At 43.9% G+C, this 21152-nt stretch overlaps 1 protein-coding gene across 7 annotated transcripts in view; it reads left to right on the top strand.

Moving 5' to 3' along the window:
- The first annotated feature begins 6188 nt into the window (after positions 1-6188).
- Positions 6189-21152, top strand: part of LOC118964944 (cell migration-inducing and hyaluronan-binding protein) — a 165993-nt gene continuing 151029 nt past the window's right edge. For 2 of the 7 annotated variants that reach the window (XM_090239150.1, XM_090239147.1), the window contains exons 1-2: positions 7635-8211; positions 15701-15751. The gene's annotated coding sequence lies outside the window, so the exon portion shown is untranslated. Of the gene's footprint in view, positions 6666-7634; positions 8212-15700; positions 15752-21152 lie in introns of those variants that run through there. The other 5 variants (XM_090239146.1, XM_090239149.1, XM_090239145.1 and 2 more) reach the window with 5 other exon arrangements.

Raw genomic sequence — 21152 nt, 5'->3', positions numbered from 1 at the left:
TCTCGCTCTCTCTCTCTCTCTCACACACACAAGCACACAAACACATATGCACAGGAGGTGGTCAGAGTTGTGCAAATTGAGAGATGACACATTGTGTTTTTTCTGTTATGTATCTTTCCTTTGGATTGGCCATTTTCGACACAATCTTGCATGAAGAGTTATAATTGGACATACATTGCCAGGTGGTTTAAAATGATTTTGTTTGCAGCTTTATTCTTTTAGGCTATTTGTTTATTTCTGACTCTTTTAACATTTAGACCACCCATGCTGTACGTTATGCAAGTAACGGCGGGAGAGCGGCATAGTCTAGTAACTAGAAACGCTGGTCTGATTGAACACCTGTATAGATAACGTTCTAACACCGTAAATGCCGGGTGCTCAGCCCGGCCATGTGAATTCAAATGTCCTCTCACAACGACACAGGGAGAGAGCGAAATGAGAGGGAGATCTGTAACGTTCTCCTATTAGCCGGTGCGACTGAAAGCCAACATTTCAGTGAGGATAATCCGTCTCCAGCAACAACAAGGAGGCTAGGCCAAATATGTGCGCCTTATTTAATGAGGACCTCTGACTGTGTGGAAATTACGTTACTATAGTATACTTTTTGATTGCGATAGTAGGCCTGTCACGCATTGTTGTCTATACTGTGATACAGTATATTCAAGCGGAGATGGGAGCTGTATAGCAATGAGGATCTAGATTTTATGCAAACGCGACTTTTTTGGCATTTTACACTTAATTAACTTGGAGCATGCCTCGGTGCCACAGTGTCTCGGTATTAGGTAAACATGACGGGCCCGGCTGCCAAACGCCGGTGATAATTCCCCCAGCACTGTCCCTTGTTCCTGCTCTGAAGTTAGAGCGCTAACGTCTGACAGACGCAGCGCTCTTTAGCTCTGGCGGGTCTCATTTTATTCAGTTATCAATCGGTATTGATCAGGCATCGTTTCATAATCAACTGATTAAAAAGTAATTCTATAGTTCATAGTCTATTCATAACGATGTTTATAGCCTTGATCATTTAAACGGGAAACAGGCTAATCATTGAACCGTGTTTAGCCGACTCATCTACGGAGACTTCACCTCAGCCGTCCTGTCTCGAAATATACACAGCCTGTATACAGTTTCATTGCTCAAATCCCATTTAACAGCGGCCCCTACGGATGAATACTGGGACATATTTGACAGTATTTCCCAGTAGCCCGATTCATCCTGATAGCAGCTGCTTACAGGGATGGGACTGTTCCAATGAGGTGGTCTTTATGTTGCCTAAGGCTATGGCAGTACTCAGCGGGGATTCCTGAAGGCGGACTGGTCGGCTATGCAGACCTGATCCACACTAAGCTTTTGGTTGACAGGTGGGTTTGACTTAAACCGTGTATAACCAGAAAGAAGTATGATAACGTTGGTATTGTCTGTAGCAGTGGTTCCCACTGTAGCAGTGGCTTCTGATTAAATTCAGTTTTCACAGAACCGTTTGTTGCAATTTCGATGAGGCTTTCTTGTTCAGATATAGATAGGTAAGTGGACTGGAGGCAGGGCATGAAAGGGATAACAAATCCAGGTGTTTGTGTCATCTGTGTCATCTGGGAATACCTGGTCTATAGAACCCCCCCCCCCCCCAAAAAAAAAAAAAATGTTATTGCTTGCTTCATATATGACACCCCTAAAGGTTTTATATGGAACCTTTTTGTAGGGTTCCTTGATCAGAACCCCAGGTTTTATTTTGCGCTGAACCAAAATTGGTTCTATATAGAGTCCTTGGGTTCATAGAATAGACGTAACAGTAAATGTAAATCCTGAAAACTCAAATTAGAATGATATGTTACTTTTGGTATGGTTACATAAAACAGAAGGTATCTTAGGGAAAAGGAGGGTGGTTAGGGTTAGGTTTAGCTAAAAGGGTTAAAGTTAGGGGTAGGGTTAGCTAACATGCTAAGAATAACTATATAAACGCAAAACGTTAAGTGTTGGTCCCATGTTTCCTGAGCTGAAGTGAAAGATCCCAGAAATGTTTCAGATGCTACAAAAAGCTTATTTCTCTCAAATTTTGTGCACAAAATGTGTTTACATCCCTGTTAGTGAGCATTTATCCTTTGCCAAGACAGTCCATCCACCTGACAGGTGTGGCATATCAATAAGCTGGTTAAACAGCATCATTACACAGTTGCACCTTGTGCTGGGGACAATAAAAGGCCACTATAAAATGTGCAATTTTGTCACACAACCCAATGCCACAGATGTCTCAAGATTTGATGGAGCATGAAATTGGTATGCTGACTGCGGGAATGTCCACCAGAGCTTTTGCCAGATAATTGAATGTTCATTTCTCTACCATAAGCCACCTCCAATGTTATTTTAGAGAATTTACCAGTACGTCCTACTGGCCTCACAACTGCAGACCCGTGTGGCTCAGTTGCTCAAGCAATGGCGCTTGCAATGCCAGGGTTGTGGGTTCGATTCCCATGTGGGACCAGTATGGGCTAAATTACTGAAATGTAAAATGTGTGGGCGAGCGTTTTGCTGCTGTCAAAGTTGTGAACAGAGTGACCCGCGGTGGGGTTATGGTTTGGGTAGGCATAAACTATGGACAATGGCATTTTATCAATGGCAATTTGAAGAGACACCGTGACGAGATCCTGAGGCCCATTGTCGTGCCATTCATCTGCCAACATCACCTCATGTTTCAGCATGATAATTGCAAGGAAGCTGAAAATATCCCAGTTCTTCCATAGCCTGCATACTCACCAGACATGTCACCCATTGAGCATGTTTGGGATGCTCTGTATCGACAGCGTGTACCATTTCCCGCCAATATCCAGCAACTTCACACAGCCATTAAAGAGGAGTGGGACAACATTCCACAGGCCACAATCAACAGCCTTATCAACTTTTTTGCGAAGGAGATGTGCCGGGCTGCATGAAGCAAATAGTCACACCAGATACTGACTGGTTTTCTGATCCACACCCCTACCTTTTTCTTTAAGTTGTCTGTGACTATCACATGAGTATCTGTATTCCCAGTCATGTGAAATCCATAGATTAGGACCCAATTCATTTATTTAAATGGTTGATTTCCTTATATGAACTGTAACTCTATAAAATCTTTTAAATTGTTGCATGTTGCATTTATATTTTTGTTCAGTATAGTTGCAATGTAGCTAAAAAGTAGTGAGTAGTTGAAAAGTTGATAATTAGCTAAAATGTTAAAGTTTTCCGTGATGAGATTTGAACTCACAACCTTTGGGTTGCTAGACTTTCGCAAACGTCTAGCAACCCCCAAAAAGGTGTGTGCTCGAATCTCATCACAGAAAACTTTTGTATGTTAGCTATTTAGCAACTACTTACTACTTTTGAGCTAAGTTGCAACTACTTAGCATGTTAGCTAACCCTTCAACTCACCTTAACCCTATTAGCTAACCCTTCCCCTTACCTTACCTTAACCTAACTCCTAATCTTAACCTTAACCCTAACCTTAACCCTAACCCTTAGCCTAGCTAATGTTAGCATTTGCCACCTATAAAATGTTAGCCACAACAAATGGGAATTCGTAACATATCTACGTTTATGTAACATATTGTATGTTTTTTCAAAATCATAACATATCATATGAATTGTATTTTGCAACATATCATACAAAATGGGAGATGGACAACTACAAATTAGTACATACCATACGAAATCTTACACATTTTACTAAATGGAGCATCTCGGATTTACATGCAGAATAATACGAAATGCTCTGAGAGCTGGTTGCAAAAGGTGCCATATATGAACCCTTTTTGGTTCTATACAGAACCTTTTTTCTACGAGTGTAAACAATCTAGACTATTCGACAAGAGACTTTTGAGTTTCAAAGCTCCATTTCATGGTTTCAACCTCCTCAACCATAGCAGGACAGTTACGAAACTCCCATGTTTGACCTGTAAGCTAATGTACAGACAGGAACAAATGATGTATGGAGAGAAATAAGAATGGAAAGGAACACATAGAGAAATAAGAATGGAGAGGAACGCATAGAGAAATAAGAATGGAGAGGAACGCATAGAGAAATAAGAATGGAGAGGAACGCATAGAGAAATAAGAATGGAGAGGAACGCATAGAGAAATAAGAATGGAGAGGAACGCATAGAGAAATAAGAATGGAGAGGAACGCATAGAGAAACAAGAATGGAGAAGAACGCATAGAGAAAGCGATGGTGAGGGACAGCGATAGGATGAAGACCAGAGAGAGAGAGAGAGACAGAGAGAGAGATGGGTGGGTGGGTAGTGAGAAAGAGGGGTGAGTGGGTAGTGAGAAAGAGGGGTGGGCGGGTAGTGAGAAAGAGGGGTGGGTGGGTAGTGAGAAAGAGGGGTGGGCGGGTAGTGAGAAAGAGGGGTGGGCGGGTAGTGAGAAAGAGGGGTGAGTGGGTAGTGAGAAAGAGGGGTGGGCGGGTAGTGAGAAAGAGGGGTGGGCGGGCAGTGAGAAAGAGGGGTGGGCGGGTAGTGAGAAAGAGGGGTGAGTGGGTAGTGAGAAAGAGGGGTGGGCGGGTAGTGAGAAAGAGGGGTGGGCGGGTAGTGAGAAAGAGGGGTGGGCGGGTAGTGAGAAAGAGGGGTGGGCGGGTAGTGGGAAAGAGGGGTGGGCGGGTAGTGGGAAAGAGGGGTGGGCGGGTAGTGAGAAAGATGGGTGAGTGGGTAGTGAGAAAGAGGGGTGGGTGGGTAGTGAGAAAGAGGGGTGAGTGGGTAGTGAGAAAGAGGGGTGGGCGGGTAGTGAGAAAGAGGGGTGGGCGGGTAGTGAGAAAGAGGGGTGGGCGGGTAGTGAGAAAGAGGGGTGGGCGGGTAGTGAGAAAGAGGGGTGGGCGGGTAGTGGGAAAGAGGGGTGGGCGGGTAGTGGGAAAGAGGGGTGGGCGGGTAGTGAGAAAGATGGGTGAGTGGGTAGTGAGAAAGAGGGGTGGGTGGGTAGTGAGAAAGAGGGGTGAGTGGGTAGTGAGAAAGAGGGGTGGGCGGGTAGTGAGAAAGAGGGGTGGGCGGGTAGGGGGAAAGAGGGGTGGGCGGTATTGAGAAAGAGGGGTGGGCGGGTAGTGAGAAAGATGGGTGGGCGGGTAGTGAGAAAGAGGAGTGGGCGGGTAGTGAGAAAGAGGGGTGGGCGGGTAGTGAGAAAGATGGGTGGGTGGGTAGTGAGAAAGAGGAGTGGGCGGGTAGTGAGAAAGATGGGTGGGTGGGTAGTGAGAAAGAGGAGTGGGCGGGTAGTGAGAAAGATGGGTGGGTGGGTAGTGAGAAAGAGGAGTGGGTGGGTAGTGAGAAAGATGAGTGGGCGGGTAGTGAGAAAGAGGGGTGAGTGGGTAGTGAGAAAGATGGGTGGGCGGGTAGTGAGAAAGAGGGGTGGGTGGGTAGTGAGAAAGATGGGTGGGCGGGTAGTGAGAAAGATGGGTGGGTGGGTAGTGAGAAAGAGGGGTGGGTGGGTAGTGAGAAAGATGGGTGGGCGGGTAGTGAGAAAGATGGGTGGGTGGGTAGTGAGAAAGAGGAGTGGGCGGGTAGTGAGAAAGAGGGGTGGGCGGGTAGTGAGAAAGGGGTGGGTGGGTAGTGAGAAAGAGGGGTGGGTGGGTAGTGAGAAAGATGAGTGGGCGGGTAGTGAGAAAGAGGGGTGAGTGGGTAGTGAGAAAGATGGGTGGGCGGCAGTGAGAAAGATGGGTGGGTGTGTGTAGAGGGGATTGGGAGGGGAGTAGAGGAAAGAAGAGAAGGGATAAAGGTGTAGGTCATGCAGATATAAGTGGCAAGGATATAGGTGGCAAGGATATAGGTAGCAAGGATATAGGTGGCAAGGATATAGGTGGCAAGGCAGACAGAAGAAATTCCAGTGCACCAAACACTCACACAGTATTTCTACTGGCAGCTCATGTTCCCGAGCACCAAGTCACATCACCAGTAGTGTAGGCTATAATATACTTCTGTGCGGAAATCCCACTTTCATGTTTCCATAGCCTAATAAATGCATATTTTAAATACATTTCAAGTTACTGGCCCTGCATCAAAATGCACTTACAACGTAGGCCTACACATTTGCCTCCAATTATCAAATTATTTTATACATTTTTCAGTCCTCCTAGAACAGCGCTAAAGTAGGCTTCATAGATTGTATCTACAATAGGCCTCCGACAATGGAATGATAGAAATGGCTTAGAAATGGACCGGACCAATGAGTGTGCGGTGGGCGTGTCCTCCTGCCTCTGCTGGTGTAAACAGCGTGTACAGAAGCGCCAGGCTCGCGCGGAGCGGAGAGGAGATGCGTGTATAAATATCAGAGTGCCTCTTCTCTCCGCTATAGCAGACCTGACACATGACCTAATTGTCCCTGTCACATCTCCAGTGTGTCCTCACCAAGACCGCACTTCCCGAAGGAGTCGACTAGAAAACGGTTGGTTTATTCTACAGGTTGGTGCGTCTCTCGATCTCCGTGGAGTTTATAAGCTAACTACTAAACCTTTTGGGGATTTAAAAACAACTCCAGCTCGCCTCTCTTTTGCTCTTACTCTAGTGTCAAAGCCAAAGCCACCGGTGTATCGGTAGTCTAGCCTGCTAATAGGAATACAACAGACTGCTTTGGGTCGTTGTGGACTGTACGTGCTGCAGAAAGGAGCGGCCAGTGCCAGCTGTGGCTGTAAGGACCAGAGGTGTTTGTTTTCAAGGTGCGCCTTTTTGCGGTTCGTTCCAGCTCATCTCCTCCCAGTGCCATTGATCAGTGTCAAAATAAATCGTCCTACAAAATATACATGTATCCCTACATGTAATTAATGCAATTTACACAATGCCATCCTTATAGACTTTGACCGTGCATGACAGCAACAATGGTACGGTATCTGTGCGTTAACAACCGTGTCATGTACCAACACGTTTCACCCGGCAAGCAAGCACAACTCGCGCAAGTGGTAGCATTGTTAAAACCACAAATTATATTTATAGGGCTGGTTTATGTATGATGTTGTATAATATGATACTGTGCAGCAAGGGTAGCCTATGTTGTGTATTTTCAAGCGCTCGGTTCGCATGTGCCACTGTATCTTGCGCTCGCTTCTCGTAACGTGCGCGCCCGGTTTCGCTGCCCTAGGGGGCATCAAGTGCACAGTCATCAGGTATGTGTTTTTTATATTCTTCCAACAACAGTCCGTCATTTTCAACATGTCCATATATTCAAGTTGTATTGCTGATAATAGTTCAGTGTTTTTCAGATTGATGCGCCCATATACGAACCTATAGCTAATCGGTGATTATATTGAACTCAGTCAGTATTGGTGAGGTAAGAGCAGCGTTAGTTTAGTTTATACTAGCCTATGTACCCAACAGCTTCCTTCATTATCAGGATATGTATGTGGAATGAGTGATGAGCACGTGACAGTTGAGGTTTGACTGAGGCTGTAAGGGCATATTGATGATGAATGTAAGACTTGCTCAGAATATGACAGAGCTGTTCAATAAGTGAATGGATTTCCTGCTGTAATTGAAGTCTTTAGAGGGCTTAGTGGTCAGGGAATAAGCAGTGTGCATGTTTCTGTGTGTGTGTGTGTGTGTGTGTGTGTGTGTGTGTGTGTGTGTGTGTGTGTCTCTGTCAGATTTAAGAAAGGGGAAAGTTAACCCTGTACTTCCCCTCCTTCTTTCAGTCGCTCTTGTAAAAGATGCATAGCTAGCAGAGATGACAATGATGATGATATCAAATCTCAGGAAAGGAATGACCATGACCGGATTTCAAGGCCATAATTGACAAGATCCCTGCATGAGAGAATGAGAGAGAGACAGAGAGGGAGGGAGGGATGTTTGGAAGCAACAGAAGTCCACATTAGAGCCACAGAACAGGGATTGAAGGAACACCCATTGGAACCATGTAATCAGTCCTGGGAATGTCAAAGCATCTCAGAGAAACAGATACCTGGGTTTGACTGACAGCCAGAGGTTGACAAACTAATTGGTATATTCAGAATGTACTCTAGGTTTCCACACATAACCCATAACCAAGGAGAGGAGAGGAGAGTGAGAGAAGAGGGGAGGGGAGGAGAGAAAGGAAAGAGAATAGGGGAGGAGTGGAGAGAGAAAGAAGAGGGGAGGAAAGGAGAATGGAGATGAGATGAAAGGAGAAGAGAAGAAATGACAGATGAAGAGAGGACAGACGATGAGAAGAGAGGAGGAGAAAGGACGGATGAAGAGAAGATAGGAGAGGAGAATAAATCAGGAATACAGCAGGTGAGTGCAACCTTTCCTTGCCTTCTTTTGACTTGCAAATATCACTGTGCATATACATGGCCCAAGGGGCAGGTGTGTGTGTGATACCCTCTTACCAGGGTCACTCTCGAAGGTATCTGTAGAATGACCAGAATAACACAGACAACCCCATTTCTCATGAAGTGTATAAAATAGGCACTACAGTTTATCATATGTCTGTATGGTGGTGGATGTACACATACTGTAGGTGTGGTGGTGGATACACACATAGACTATATATTACGATGAGGGGAGGAGGGAGAGAGAAGGATACAGAGGAAGAGTGGACGAGATGTTTGGAGAGGGAAGTATATATAGAGAGAAAGTAGAGAGGAAGAGAGGTGGAGAGGGATCTAGAAAGAGATTGAGGAGAGTTATACAGAGAGATGTAGAGAGAGGGGCCTACAGTCTAATTATTACTCTAACAGCTACTAGTATCACTCCATCTATTTGAGCTTGTTCTGTGGTTTTCTTAGTATAGATATAGAATGACTAGAAAGGACATTCCATTCATGTTGTTGTGGCTCATATTGGCTGCAGCAATCAGAATGCTCAGTGCATTGACTCATATCATCTCCTCAACCCTCAGACTCTCATTGCCTTTCTAAATGCTGTTTGCATGCAGCAATGTGTGTGCGTGTGTGTGCTTGCAATGATATGAAGTGGACCATGACAAATCCAGTGGATTTCAGGCTGGTGCATTTCAACTTGCGTGCTATTCCGTTTTGTTACATCACTTCCAACTTGTTAGCAGCTCGTCTATGTTTTTTCTGAGCTGTGTTCAATCTGCTAGGTCTATTTCTATTTCTATGCCGCGTATATTTCAATGTTCATTCTGCTAGGTCTGCAAGGTTCATTCTGCACGTTTTTTTATATGTACAGTCTGTCAAGTCCATTTCTATGTTCATTCCGCTAGGTGTATTTCTATGTCCATTCTGCTAGGTGTATTTCTATGTCCCTTCTGCTAGGTCTCTTTCTATGTCCCTTCTGCTAGGTCTCTTTCTATGTCCCTTCTGCTAGGTCTCTTTCTATGTCCTTTCTGCTAGGTCTCTTTCTATGTCCCTTCTGCTAGGTCTCTTTCTATGTCCCTTCTGCTAGGTCTCTTTCTATGTCCCTTATGCTCGGTCTCTTTCTATGTTCCTTCTGCTAGGTCTCTTTCTATGTCCCTTCTGCTAGGTCTCTTTCTATGTCTATTCTGCTGGTTTTGTTTTTATATGTACATTCTGCTAGGTCTGTCTACATACATTCTGCTAGGTCTATTTCCATGTCCATTTTGGTATACATATTTCTATTGTTATTCTGCTAGGTCTATGTCTACAAGAATTCTCCTAAGTATATTTCTGTCCATTCTGCTAGATCTATTTCTATGTCAATTCTGCTGGTTTTGTTTTTATATGTACATTCTGCTCGGTCTATGTCTACATAAATTCTGCTAGGTCTATTTCTACTGTGCGGGTGAGTCACTCTCTGAGACAGAGATTCAGGAGTTCTTGGCACGCATATGTTGTGGAACACTGGGGAGCACACACATACACACTGCCATCGTGGACGAGGGAGCGAGCTGCCAGAGGCCACCATTTACTCCAGGAAACCATCAGGGCTCCAGCATAGTTTCAGAGGGGAAAGTAACACAAACACACACACACAACTTCCCTCGCTCATGTGTCTGTACAAGCCTTCTGGCTTGGCGAGTTGCTCTCTGCCTCCTCCTTAGGAAAATACCAGCTCTTCATATTATATTGTACAAGGTGCCAAGCAGAAACCAAATGGCACCCTATTTCCTACATAGTGCACTACTTTTGAACAGGGCCCAATAGGGAATAGGGTGCCATTTAGGATGTATCTTCTAGTAGTTTTGGCCTATCCATCAAGCCCTTAATGGGGTGTGAAGTTGTTCTGAGTGGTTGTTGTCCCGTCTCACCCTGCCAGCCTTGCAGCTAGTTCCCCCTGGCATGTATCTTAAGATTAATCCCAAATGGTACCCTATTCCTACTTTGTGCACTACTTTTGACCAGAGCCCTATGAGTGCTAGTCTAATGGAGTGCAGTATGTAGGGACTAGGGTGTCATTTGGGACGGAGACTGAGGCTAAGGAGTTAATTAATGAAATAAAACCGTGATCGGTCCAAGAAGTGGATAACATGGTGTAAATTGATACCAGGCGTTTCCATGGCTTGGCTTAGCATCTTGCTTTCTCCTCCTCCGCTGGGGGTTATTTTGGTTTGTGTGTGTGTGTGTGTGTGTGTGTGTGTGTGTGTGTGTGTGTGTGTGTGTGTGTGTTGACTAGCCCTAATCTGACCCAGCAGACAGGTGGACACTGACAGATCTCTCTGTATGTCTCTCTCTGTCTGTTCGTGTCTCTCTGTCTGTATGTGTCTCTCTCTGTCTGTATGTGTCTCTCTCTGTCTGTATACCTCTCTCTCTGTCTGTATGTCTCTGTGTCTGCCTTTTTTCTTTCTTTCTCTCCCTCTGTCTGTATGTCTGTCTGTATGTCTCTCTGTCTGTATGTCTCTCCGTCTGTTCGTGTCTCTCTGTCTGTATGTGTCTCTCTCTGTCTGTATGTGTCTCTCTGTCTGTATGTGTCTCTCTCTGTCTGTATGTCTCTCTCTCTGTCTGTATGTCTCTCTCTCTGTCTGTATGTCTCTCTGTCTGTATGTCTCTCTGTCTATATGTCTCTGTCTGTATGTCTCTGTGTCTGCCTTTTTTCTTTCTTTCTCTCTGTCTGTATGTGTCCCTCTGTCTGTATGTCTTTCTGTCTGTATGTCTCTCTGTCTGTATGTCTCTCTCTCTGTCTGTATGTCTCTCCGTCTGTTCGTGTCTCTCTGTCTGTATGTGTCTCTCTGTCTGTATGTGTCTCTCTCTGTCTGTATGTGTCTCTCTCTGTCTGTATGTCTCTCTCTCTGTCTGTATGTCTCTCTGTCTGTATGTCTCTCTGTCTATATGTCTCTGTCTGTATGTCTCTGTGTCTGCCTTTTTTCTTTCTTTCTCTCTCTCTGTCTGTATGTCTCTCTGTCTATATGTCTCTGTCTGTATGTCTCTGTGTCTGCCTTTTTTCTTTCTTTCTCTCTGTCTGTATGTGTCTCTCTGTCTGTATGTCTTTCTGTCTGTATGTCTCTCTGTCTGTATGTCTCTCTCTCTGTCTGTATGTCTCTCTGTCTGTATGTCTCTCTGTCTGTATGTCTGTCTGTATGTCTCTCTGTCTGTATGTCTCTGTGCCTATTCCTACTTTGTCTCTCTGTCTGTATATCTCTCTGTCTGTATGTGTCTCTCTCTGTCTGTATGTATCTCTCTGTGTCTGTATGTCTCTCTCTCTCTGTTTGTATATCTCTCTGTCTGTATATCTATATGTCTGTATGTCTCTGTGTCTGCCTTTTTTCTGTCACATTGATTTAGCAGTACGCTCAGAAAGACCCTTCCTTACAAGGACACTATGTAGACACTTGGGACAAAATCCTAACTTTAGGTTCTTGCACGTAACTCAAGATTTCCATACAAATCTATTGACATCAATGCATACCAGTGGTGAATGGTGGCACTTTAAATTGGCTCATAGTAATGTCTGGAACGGAATCTATGGAATGGTACCAAACACATGTTACCATTCCATTACACTACATTCCAGCTATTACTATGAGCCATCCTGCCCTCATCAGCCTCCACTAATGCTTATAGTAAGTTATGCACACATCTAAGCACACAGGAGGCTGGTGAGGGGAGGACGGCTTATAATAATGGCTGGAATGGAGTGCTTTCAAACATATGGAATCCATGCGTTTGATATCATTCCATAGATTCCATTCCTCCCCAATGAGCCCATCCTCCCCAATTAAGGTGCCACCAGCCACCTGTGGCATACACATCACAAATGAGGTTTTGGCACATTGTTTGACACAGGACTGTATAGCGACTTTGTACTGTAGTCTGAAAGCGGTTCCACTGTCCAAACATAAATATCCAATTGGAACTGCAATAGTAGAGTAGTAGACTCACACATTATTTAATAAGACTAGTTTGCATAAACATGTATGAATGATTATGTGTCCATATGAAATCCTCACATGGATAAAACATTTAGAATTCAGTTTTAATAGAAAAACAATTCGCCTTCGACTGCGAGCGGCATTCAACAGTTCATTTCCTGTTACCCAAAATGCAAGCCAAGCTATTTAAGGCTCTCCAGTTGGACAGGAACCACATGGATCCTTTTTATCTGGTATTTGTTGTGTGTGTGTTTTTTAAATTTGTTTTTGGTGCATGTCTGTGTGTGTGTGTTTTTTAAATTTGCTGTGTGTGTGTGTGTTTTGCTATCTTAATACAAGCCCTTAGAGGCTTGACACGATAGGCCAAGAATGTTCATGTCTAATCAGGGTGTTCCTCAGCAGCCATTTGACCTGACATGGTTCTGTCAGACAAGATATAGACGGCCCACTCTCCATACTGTCTTAACATTATACCACTGACCTCATGTTCATTACGGCTTATCCTCACACACACACACACACACACACACACACACACGCACACAGTTGGGACATCTGGCTGTAAATGCAAGCCTGACTGCTAATTTGCCAAGAGATGTGTTTGGACAGGTTAGCCTTATTATCCTCACACAGGAGGGTGTGTGTGTGTGTGTGTGTGTGTGTGTGTGTGTGTGTGTGTGTGTGTGTGTGTGTGTGTGTGTGTGTGTGTGTGTGTGTCAGGGTTGGACTGGTGATGAGTAATAGAAGTGTAAGGGAGAGTGGGGGTTAGGTCTGAAACCATGGGGGGGATTGTATTTGGCAACAGGTTACATTTGGATGATTTATCACTAAGGGAGCAACAGGGTACATTTGGATGATTTATCATTAAGGGAGCAACAGGGTACATTTGGATGATTTATCACTAAGGGAGCAACAGGGTACATTTGGATGATTTATCACTAAGGGAGCAACAGGGTACATTTGGATGATTTATCATTAAGGGAGCAACAGGGTACATTTGGATGATTTATCACTAAGGGAGCAACAGGTTACATTTGGATGATTTATCACTAAGGGAGCAACAGGGTACATTTGGATGATTTATCATTAAGGGAGCAACAGGGTACATTTGGATGATTTATCATTAAGGGAGCAACAGGGTACATTTGGATGATTTATCATTAAGGGAGCAACAAGGTACATTTTGATGATTTATCATTAAGGGAGCAACAGGGTACATTTTGATGATTTATCATTAAGGGAGCAACAGGGTACATTTTGATGATTTATCATTAAGGAAGCAACAGGGTACATTTGGATGATTTATCATTAAGGGAGCAACAGGGTACATTTGGATGATTTATCATTAAGGGAGCAACAGGGTACATTTGGATGATTTATCATTAAGGGAGCAACAGGGTACATTTGGATGATTTATCACTAAGGGAGCAACAGGGTACATTTGGATGATTTATCATTAAGGGAGCAACAGGGTACATTTTGATGATTTATCATTAAGGGAGCAACAGGGTACATTTTGATGATTTATCATTAAGGGAGCATTGTGCATGGCAAGTGTTAACATTAATAACCTCAGAACAGCCTCAATTCGTCGGGACTTGGACTCTACAAGGTGTTGAAAGCGTTCCACAAGGATGCTGTCCCATGTTGACTCAAATGCTTCCCAATGTCGTGTCAAGTTGTCTGGATGGCCTTTAGGTGGTGGACCATTCTTGACACACACGGGAAACTGTAGAGCATGAAAAACCCAGCAGTGTTGCAGTTCTTGACACACTCAAACTGGTCTGCCTGCCACCTACTACCATACCCCATTCAAATGTTTTGTCCAGTCAGTGTATATGTCTACTGTCCTCTAGCTTTCAGCAGGTGTTCATAATGTTTAGTCCAGTCAGTGTATATGCCTACTGTCCTCTAGCTTTCAGCAGGTGTTCATAATGTTTTGTCCAGTCAGTGTATATGTCTACTGTCCTCTAGCTTTCAGCAGGTGTTCATAATGTTTAGTCCAGTCAGTGTATATGTCTACTGTCCTCTAGCTTTCAGCAGGTGTTCATAATGTTTTGTCCAGTCAGTGTATATGCCTACTGTCCTCTAGCTTTCAGCAGGTGTTCATAATGTTTTGTCCAGTCAGTGTATATGTCTACTGTCCTCTAGCTTTCAGCAGGTGTTCATAATGTTTTGTCCAGTCAGTGTATATGTCTACTGTCCTCTAGCTTTCAGCAGGTGTTCATAATGTTTTGTCCAGTCAGTGTATATGTCTACTGTCCTCTAGCTTTCAGCAGGTGTTCATAATGTTTTGTCCAGTCAGTGTATATGCCTACTGTCCTCTGGGACATGAGAGACAGAATGTTACATATTCCTCAAATAAGGCATAAACCTCTAGAGCAGGGGTATTGAACTCTGACCCTACGATGTCCGGACCCTACTGGGTTTCTGCTCTACCTGATAATTATTGCAGCCACCTGGTGTCGCAGGTTGAAATCAGTCCCTGATTAGGAAGAATGAAAAAGCAGTGGAATTGGCTTCCAGGTCGAGATTTGAATTTGACAGCACTAGTGTGTACGTGTGTGTGCATGTGTGCGTGTGTGTGTGTGTGTGTGTGTGTGTGTGTTGTAATGAGTTAGAGGATGCGATACACAGAGCCATATCTCTTGGAAGGAGAGTAATCCTTGTGGAGGATGAGGCAGGGTTGTCAAAGCTGACATCTGTCAGAATAGGAGGGAATAAACTACCTGTCACTACCTAGAGAGGCTGGAGTGATGGAGAGAGGGAGGGGTTGGAAGGGAGAGAGATTGGGTTAGAGAGATGGAGGGAGTAAGAGAGAAGGGGAGATGGAGAGAGGGAGGGGTTGGAAGGGAGAGAGATTGGGTTAGAGAGGTGGGGGGAGTAAGAGAGAAGGGGAGATGGAGGGGTTGGAAGGGAGAGAGATTGGGTTAGAGAGGTGGGGGAGTAAGAGAGAAGGGGAGATGGAGAGAGGGAGGGGTTGGAAGGGAGAGAGATTGGAGAAAATAGAAGGATGGTTTGGAGAGCGATTTGGTTTGAAAGAACGGAGAGAAAGATGGGATTGGAGAAAGAGAGAGGGGTGGGGGTTGAGGATAGACAGAAAGAGAGAAGGAGACTATCATATTCCCTTGATGAAAATAGGAAATTGAGAGAGCTGGTAGAATACCAACAAGTTACTGTCACATCCTGGAGGAGAAATAGGACTTTTTGGATCCAGCCCATCACAAATCATTGGAGACTTGATGGATATTCATGTGGTCATCACCAGGTTTTGACTGGTTTCATTTTGGAAATAAAAACACATTTAACACTTGAATCAATCTAATACAATCAGAGAATCAAGCTCTCAAGGAATATACTGTAAGAGAACAAACATCTAAGTAATGGGGAGAGAAATGTAATGTTATTCATTTTCTAGATTTGTTTTCATACAGGACTGAATTGAATAGACAAACAACCAACATGTGGCTTGTGATTTTCTCTGTGTTTCAGGAAGACTGTGGGAACAAGAGTGGATCCAGCCCGCTTGACTGTGGTGACAAGGTGAGTACACACACACAGATATACACACACACATACACACACATAAACAAATGCATACACAAATACATACACACACAGATAAAGCTGTGTAAGTGCTCCCCGACAGCTTGCTCCCCAGTATTCTGCAAGGCACAGATTCCATGAGTCGATCCCCAGCACTGCATGTTGTTGTCACAGTGTGCGTGTGTGCGTGTGTGTGTGTGTGTGTGTGTGTGTGTGTGTGTGTGTGTCCTCGCCACACCATGTAGTGTAGGGAATAATGGATGTATGAAAGTGAGAGACCTCAGTAGAATGTGACTGCAGGGAGGAATGAACAGAGGGCTGAGTCTTGTCTTTCATCTGCCTGCTACGTGTCAATCTCATCTAGCTGATGGCTGTCGTATGGCACACAGTGTGTGTCTGTCTCTGTCTCTGTCTGTCTCTCTCTCTCTCTCTCTCTCTCTCTGTCTCTCTGTCTGTCTGTCTGTCTGTCTGTCTGTCTGTCTGTCTGTCTGTCTGTCTGTCTGTCTGTCTGTCTGTCTGTCTGTCTGTCTCTCTGTCTGTCTGTCTGTCTGTCTGTCTGCCTGTCTGTGTCTCCCCAAGGCTTGTTTCTGATGTTAGCTGGTTGGTTTATCCTAGTAATTCAGCAGTACCAGCCCCAGATTTGTGTCTCGTGTTCTAAATGAATGTAGGAAAGCTGGAGAGGCAGAATTGATGACATATTTTAATTTAGCTCTGCTCGGATGTTGAGGTGATTCTGATGATGCTAACGGCATGTTTAGTGTGTAGTTGTTCACTTCAGCATGTATTACTTATTCAATACTTATATAAGTTAACAAGATCAGTGTGTGTGTGTGTTTTAAGTGAGACCCCAGGGATGTGTATGTCTTCCTGATGTAGTTTCTCCAGTCATGGGAGGTGTGTGGTTTCAATTTGTTTTAAGTCAGCCCAGTACCCATACAGAGTGTATCCTAGCATGACCTCTTTCTCCCCTACAGGATGTTCCTACTTTCAACCCCACTACTCTGAGGGCTTAGGAGGTGTGTGTGTGTGTGTGTGTGTGTGTGTGTGTGTGTGTGTGTGTGTGTGTGTGTGCGCGCACATATTAGTCTAACAGTGTACAGGATACACATGGTATACATCGTCCAATGAAATGCTTACTTGCAGGTTCCTTCTCCACAATGCAACAACAATAACCAATAATACAATATAAGACTACAAACATAAAGTAAATGGCTCAGTAGAATAGAACAAACATTTTAGTACAAGTATAAAACAGGAAGGAACCATTTCTAGTCCGATATGTACATGTGTTCTGGGCAATGGGGGATTGGAGGGAAGTGTATCAACTGAGCAGGTTAATAACAGTCTGGTAAGCAGCAGTTATAATGTGTGTGTAACATGAATGTATACACTGAGTGTACAAAACATTAGGAACACCTTCCTAATATTGAGTTGATGGGGCATGGACTCTACAAGAGGTCAAAAGCGTTCCACAGGGATGCTGTCCCATGTTGACTCCACTGCTTCCCACAGTTGTGTCAAGTTGGCTGGATGTCCTTTGGGTGGTGAACCATTCTTTATACACACAGGAAACTGTAGAGCGTGAAAAACCCGTTTGTGACACACTCAAACTGGTGCGCCTGGCACCTACTACCATACACCGTTCAAAGGCACTTAGATATTTTGTCTTGCCCATTCACCCTCTGAATGGCACACATAGACAATCCATCTCTCAATTGTCCCAAGGGAGGGGGGGGGGGGGGGGGGTCCTTGATGATGCTGCAGGCCTTCCTCAGGCATTGTTTCAAGTAGATGTCCTGGATGGGTGGGAGCATGGTCCCAGTGTGTGTGTGTGTGAGAGAGCATGTGTGTACGAGCATGTGGTTGTGTGTGTGTGTGTGTGTGTGTGTGTGTACATTTCAAGGTCCCCAGCACCCAGAGGGCTATGAGATGGGAGAACCCATCCCTCCCAATACAAGAGCATGAATATAGATAGAATTGAAAAGGGAAGAAAGAGCTCACTATTCCACTGAGGAAGGGATTTAGTTTTGTACTAAATGGTAGGTAAACGTATTCCACCGAGGAAGGGATTTAGTTTTGTACTAAATGGTAGGTAAACGTATTCCACCGAGGAAGGGATTTAGTTTTGTACTAAATGGTAGGTAAACGTATTCCACCGAGGAAGGGATTTAGTTTTGTACTAAATGGTAGGTAAACGTATTCCACCGAGGAAGGGATTTAGTTTTGTACTAAATGGTAGGTAAACGTATTCCACCGAGGAAGGGATTTAGTTTTCTACTAAATGGTAGGTAAACGTATTCCACTGAGGAAGGGATTTAGTTTTGTACTAAATGGTAGGTAAACGTATTCCACTGAGGAAGGGATTTAGTTTTGTACTAAATGGTAGGTAAACGTATTCCACCGAGGAAGGGATTTAGTTTTGTACTAAATGGTAGGTAAACGTATTCCACCGAGGAAGGGATTTAGTTTTGTACTAAATGGTAGGTAAACGTATTCCACCGAGGAAGGGATTTAGTTTTGTACTAAATGGTAGGTAAACGTATTCCACCGAGGAAGGGATTTAGTTTTGTACTAAATGGTAGGTAAACGTATTCCACCGAGGAAGGGATTTAGTTTTCTACTAAATGGTAGGTAAACGTATTCCACTGAGGAAGGGATTTAGTTTTCTACTAAATGGTAGGTACTGTAGATGTCTTTCTCTTCACTCACTCTCCATAGAATCATTTTCACACTAACCGCAGTTGAGAGCAGTAATGCAGCTGTAGCAGACGGACCTGACTTGAGTTGTTTTTATGGCTTCGTAGCTCTCCTCTCCGCCTCCCTCAGTTTCTAAGAGCGCCTTTGTGTATTTTCAATAGGCACCTTCAATTGGAAGCTTGAAAGAGCTTGAATCACTATGTTTGGTCTAGAATCTGCAGCGATGATACTTTATGACGTGTGATGTTTTCTGTGACTGTGTGTGTGTCTGTTGTAAAAGGGTGTGGGTGTGTGCTGTGGTATGTAAGAGAACAATGAGCAACAGGTTTAGTGAATGAAAACATCTTGTTGTTTTTAAATGAAGCCCCAGTCCTTTGGACTGTTTCTGTTTGGTTAAATAGAATTCCACAGCCTCTCACTACAGATCCACTTTATGTTATGTTGTGTTTTGTGCTGCGACATGTTGTGTTGCGTTGTGTTGCTTTGTGTTGTGTTGCATTGTGTTGTGTTGTGTTGTGTTGCTTTGTGTTGTGTTGCTTTGTGTTGTGTTGCTTTGTGTTGTGTTGTGTTGCTTTGTGTTGCATTACAATATGCTTTGTAGTGTAGTATTGCGTTCTGTTGTGTTGCTTTGTGTTGCTTTGTGTTGTGTTGCATTGTGTTGTGTTGCTTTGTGTTGTGTTGCATTGCAATATTTTTGTAGTGTAGTATTGCTTTCTGTTGTGTTGGTTTGTGTTGTGTTGCTTTGTGTTGTGTTGCTTTGTGTTGTGTTGCTTTGTTTTGCTTTGTGTTGTGTTGCATTGTGTTGCATTGTGTTGTGTTGCATTGTGTTGTGTTGCTTTGTGTTGTATTGCTTTGTGTTGCTTTGTGTTGTGTTGCTTTGTGTTGTGTTGCTTTGTGTTGTGTTGCATTGTGTTGTGTTGCTTTGTGTTGCATTGCAATATGTTTTGTAGTGTAGTATTGCTTTCTGTTGTGTTGTGTTGCTTTGTTTTGCTTTGTGTTGTGTTGCATTGTGTTGTGTTGCTTTGTGTTGCATTGTGTTGTGTTGCGTTGTGTTGCGTTGCATTGTGTTGTGTTGCTTTGTGTTGTGTTGCTTTGTGTTGTGTTGCTTTGTGTTGCATTGTGTTGTGTTGTATTGTGTTGCATTGTGTTGTGTTGTGTTGCTTTGTGTTGTGTTGCATTGTGTTGTGTTGCATTGTGTTGCGTTGTGTTGTGTTGCATTGTGTTGTGTTGTGTTGCTTTGTGTTGTGTTGCATTGTGTTGTGTTGTGTTGTGTTGCTTTGTGTTGTGTTGCTTTGTGTTGTGTTGCTTTGCGTTGTGTTGTGTTGCTTTCTGTTGTGTTGCTTTGTGTTGTGTTGCATTGCAATAGATTGTTTATATTGCAGATGTTGAGAGCACAGGAGCTGTGTACAGACAGATGTGTTTGTTAACTCAGGCAAGAGGATGTTACATACACACAGTGAGAATGGCTACAGCCATATCCATCCTGGACAGACAGACAGACAGACAGACAGACAGACAGACAGACAGACAGACAGACAGACAGACAGACAGACAGACAGACAGACAGACAGACAGACAGACAGACAGATCTCCAGGTCTGTCCATTCTCTGATTTTCCACGGCTCGTCTTAAAGATCATGGGGACAAATCCATTCTGTGTTGGGCTACCCATCATAATTCTAGATCATCCCAACTAGGGACAAATCCAGTCTGTGTTGGGCTACCCATCTTAATTATAGATCATCCCAACTAGGGACAAATCCAGTCTGTGTTGGGCTACCCATCTTAATTATAGATCATCCCAACTAGGGACAAATCCAATCTGTGTTGGGCTACCCATCTTAATTATAGATCATCCCAACTAGGGACAAATCCAGTCTGTGTTGGGCTACCCATCTTAATTATAGATCATCCCAACTAGGGACAAATCCCAAGATGATACTATTGTTCCATCATTAGTTTCTTAATTTGTTTAATTTGTTCGTTCATTTAGTAATTCATTTATCGATCCATCCATCCATTTATTTAGACAATAATTGATTAGTTCATTGATCAGGACTCTTTCTGCACCTGAGCAACCTCCTGTTGATGGCTGCTTTGTCACTCCAGGTTGTGTTGTGTGTGTGTGTGTGTGTGTGTGTGTGTGTGTACTTTACGGTGTGTTGATGTACAGTGTCTGTGTGTGTGTATTTTACCTCTCTGTGGATTCCAATGGTTGAGTAATGAGTTGTAAATGAAAACACAGTTAGCTAGCTAGGTGTTTACTTTATTGTGTTAATGGAGGCTAGGTTAGCCCCCCCTCACACACACACACACACACACACACACACACACACACACACACATTGACTGCTGTTTAGCACTGCCTAGTCTTCATTTGCTGTCACACTCTCAGGCAGGCTGAGTACCTCTCAGTGAGCAATAAAAGCATGCAGTGTCAAAACGAATAGAAAACAAGCTCCATGTGTGTGAGAGAGGGTGTGTGCCTCTGTGCTCTCAGATGTACAGTACGTGTGGGTGTTGTGTTATATGTATATGCTAACCATAATCAGCACCACAGAGATACACTCTTCCTTCTGAATGCTATTGCAGACAGAGTGAAAGCCCAGATCCAGGATCAGCTTCCCCTCCCCCAATCCTAACCTTAACCATTAGTGGGGAAAATGCCGAACTGACACAAGATCAGCATCTAGGGGCAATG

The sequence above is a fragment of the Oncorhynchus mykiss genome, chromosome 6 (genome assembly GCF_057628025.1).
Source record: "Oncorhynchus mykiss isolate SJ-2025 chromosome 6, ASM5762802v1, whole genome shotgun sequence".
In the NCBI taxonomy this organism is placed as follows: domain Eukaryota; kingdom Metazoa; phylum Chordata; class Actinopteri; order Salmoniformes; family Salmonidae; genus Oncorhynchus; species Oncorhynchus mykiss.
Note: the sequence above shows the minus strand (reverse complement) of the source record. Positions and strands in the feature narration are given on the sequence as shown.